The following is a 4,105-nucleotide window of genomic DNA, read 5'->3' as shown; positions in this document are numbered from 1 at the left end:
ACATAATCTCTCTGAGCATAGAGTTTCTCTCTGAATAAACATAATCTCTCTGAGCATAGAGTTTCTCTCTGAATAAACATAATTTCTCTGAGCATAGAGTTTCCCTCTGAATAAACATAATCTCTCTGAGCATAGAGTTTCTCTCTGAATAAACATAATCTCTCTGAGCATAGAGTTTCTCTCTGAATAAACATAATCTCTCTGAGCATAGAGTTTCTCTCTGAATAAACATAATCTCTCTGAGCATAGAGTTTATCTCTGAATAAACATTATCTCTCTGAGCATAGTTTCTCTCTGAATAAACATTATCTCTCTGAGCATAGAGTTTCTCTCTGAATAAACACAATCTCTCTGAGCATAGAGTTTCTGTCTGAATAAACATCATCTCTCTGAGCATAGAGTTTCTCTCTGAATAAACAATCTATTTGAGCATAGAGTTTCTCTCTGAATTAACGTCATCTCTAAGAGCATAGCGTTTCTCGCTGTCTTGGTGTGGTGGGCTGCTCCTAGCACTTCCTGTGCACTGTGTTTTTAAACCACAAGCACACAGCCTTGTGCAGGACAGGGTCTGTATCTGGTGCAGAAAGAAAACCCCAGTACTTTACAGTAACCACTCACTCATTCAGGATTTTACCAGAACACATACAGAAGCAGTGTAGGGACCAAAGGCATTACCAGTAAGACAAGACCAAAGCTTAATTCTGCACTCTCAAAAACCAGCCATTCCTTCTTCATATGGTAATACTCTATGACTCTGTCACCATTTACAACACAATGAGGGACATCACTAGTCTCTGGTGAATGTATTGTAATTGAGTTGAGCTGCATAGTGATCATGTAACCTTCATTTTAAATTGTGAGGTTTCAAACTACTGTAACATGTTTCCAAACCAACAATAACTGAGACTAAAATGTGTCACTGTATGTTCCGCTTGATCACAATCATGAAACACCAACATAACATCACAGTTACGCAAAGTATTACCGTCATCATCATATAGCCATAGAGAAACAGTCATCTTCATAGAGCCATAGAGAAACAGTCATCTTCATAGAGCCATAGAGAAACAGTCATCTTCATATAGCTATAGAGAAACAGTCATCTTCATATAGCCATAGAGAAACAGAAACAGTCATCTTCATATAGCCATAGAGAAACAGTCATCTTCATATAATCTTCATATAGCCCAGTCATCTTCATAGAGCCATAGAGAAACAGTCATCTTCATACAGCTGACAGCCAAGGTACAAATCTGTAGAGAAACAGTCATCTTTTTGTCATCCCCTGAACAGGCAGCTGACAAGGTACAAATCTGTCGTTTTGCCCCTGAACAGGCAGTTAACCCACTGTTCCTAGGCCGTCATTGAAAATAAGAATTTGTTCTTAACTGACTTGCCTAGTTAAATAAAGGTTAAAATATATATATATATATATGAAAAATAATAATAATAATGCCATAGAGAAACAGTCATCTTCATATAGCCATAGAGAAGCAGTCATCTTAATATAGCCATAGAGAAACAGTCATCTTCATATAGCCATAGAGAAACAGTCATCTTCATATAGCCATAGAGAAACAGTCATCTTCATATAGCCATAGAGAAACAGTCATCTTCATATAGCCATAGAGAAACAGTCATCTTCATATAGCCATAGAGAAACAGTCATCTTCATACAGCCATAGAGAAACAGTCATCTTCATATAGCCATAGAGAAACAGTCATCTTCATATAGCCATAGAGAAACAGTCATCTTCATATAGCCATAGAGAAACAGTCATCTTCATACAGCCATAGAGAAACAGTCATCTTCATATAGCCATAGAGAAACAGTCACCTTCATTTAGCCATAGAGAAACAGTCATCTTCATACAGCCATAGAGAAACAGTCATCTTCATATAGCCATAGAGACAGTCATCTTCATATAGCCATAGAGAAACAGCCAGCACACGCTTGCTAACGTATTAACCTGTAGCCAGCACATGCTTGTAAACGTATTAACCTGTAGCCAGCACACGCTTGCTAACGTATTAACCTGTAGCCAGCACACGCATGCAAACACATTAACATGTAGCCAGCACACGCATGCAAACACATTAACCTGTAGCCAGCACACGCTTGCTAACGTATTAACCTGTAGCCAGCACACGTATGCTAACGTATTAACCTGTAGCCAGCACACGTATGCTAACGTATTAACCTGTAGCCAGCACACGTATGCTAACGTATTAACCTGTAGCCAGCACATGCTTGCTAACGTATTAACCTGTAGCCAGCACACGTATGCTAACGTATTAACCTGTAGCCAGCACACGCATGCAAACACATTAACCTGTAGCCAGCACACGCTTGCTAACGTATTAACCTGTAGCCAGCACACGTATGCTAATGTATTAACCTGTAGCCAGCACATGCTTGCTAACGTATTAACCTGTAGCCAGCACACGCTTGCTAACACATTAACCTGTAGCCAGCACACGCTTGCTAACACATTAACCTGTAGCCAGCACACGCTTGCTAACACATTAACCTGTAGCCAGCACACGCATGCAAACACATTAACCTGTAGCCAGCACACGCTTGCTAACGTATTAACCTGTAGCCAGCACACGTATGCTAACGTATTAACCTGTAGCCAGCACATGCTTGCTAACGTATTAACCTGTAGCCAGCACACGCTTGCTAACGTATTAACCTGTAGCCAGCACACGCATGCAAACACATTAACCTGTAGCCAGCACATGCTTGCTAACGTATTAACCTGTAGCCAGCACACGCTTGCTAACACATTAACCTGTAGCCAGCACACGCTTGCTAACACATTAACCTGTAGCCAGCACACGCTTGCTAACACATTAACCTGTAGCCAGCACACGCATGCAAACACATTAACCTGTAGCCAGCACACGCTTGCTAACACATTAACCTGTAGCCAGCACACGCTTGCTAACGTATTAACCTGTAGCCAGCACACGTATGCTAACGTATTAACCTGTAGCCAGCACATGCTTGCTAACGTATTAACCTGTAGCCAGCACACGCTTGCTAACGTATTAACCTGTAGCCAGCACACGCATGCAAACACATTAACCTGTAGCCAGCACATGCTTGCTAACGTATTAACCTGTAGCCAGCACACGCTTGCTAACACATTAACCTGTAGCCAGCACACGCTTGCTAACACATTAACCTGTAGCCAGCACACGCATGCAAACACATGAACTTGTTCATGTACATATATATCACTTACTGAATGAGTCACAAGCAGACCCACACACACACACACACACAGACACACAGACAAACACACACACACACACACCTAAACACACACAGAGTCATGAAATGTTAGGTATGAATCATTTCCCACTTTTATATCCTCACTTATAATCACCAAAATAGCTAATGGATTTTATCATTAAAATACACTCTAAAATACCAAAAGTATGTGGACACCTGCTTGTCGAACATCTCATTCCGAAATCATAATATGGAGTTGGTCAACTTTTTGCTGCCATAACAGCCTCCACTCTTCTGGGAAGGCTTTCCACTAGATGTTGGGACATTGCTGCAGCAACTTTGCTGGCCTGGACTATTAAAATCAGCCCCAAAAACAAATTCATCCATCGGACTGCCAGATGGTGATGCGTGATTCATCACTCTAGAGAACACATTTCCACTGCTCCAGAGTCCAATGGCGGCGAGCTTTACATCACTTCAGCCAACACTTGGCATTGCGCATGGTGATCTTAGGCTTGTGTGCAGCTACTAGGCCATGGAAACCCATTTCATGAATCTCTTGACGAACAGCTGACATTGCTTGGAGAGGCAGTTTGGTACTCGGAAGTGAGTGTTGCAACCGAGGAGAGACGATTTTTACAAGCTGCTCTTCAGCACTCGGCGGTCCCGTTCTGTGCGATTTTTTTGCTCCTAGACATTTCACTTCACAATAACAGCACTTACAGTTGACCCAGGCAGCTCTATAGCAGGACAGAAATTTGACAAACTAACTTGTTGGAAAGGTGGCATTCTATGACGATGCCATGTTGAAAGTCACTGAGCTCTTCAGTAAGGCCATTCTACTGACAGTGTTTGTTTATGGAG

Source organism: Oncorhynchus tshawytscha, linkage group LG03, assembly GCF_018296145.1.
Source record: "Oncorhynchus tshawytscha isolate Ot180627B linkage group LG03, Otsh_v2.0, whole genome shotgun sequence".
Classification (NCBI taxonomy): domain Eukaryota; kingdom Metazoa; phylum Chordata; class Actinopteri; order Salmoniformes; family Salmonidae; genus Oncorhynchus; species Oncorhynchus tshawytscha.
Note: the sequence above shows the minus strand (reverse complement) of the source record.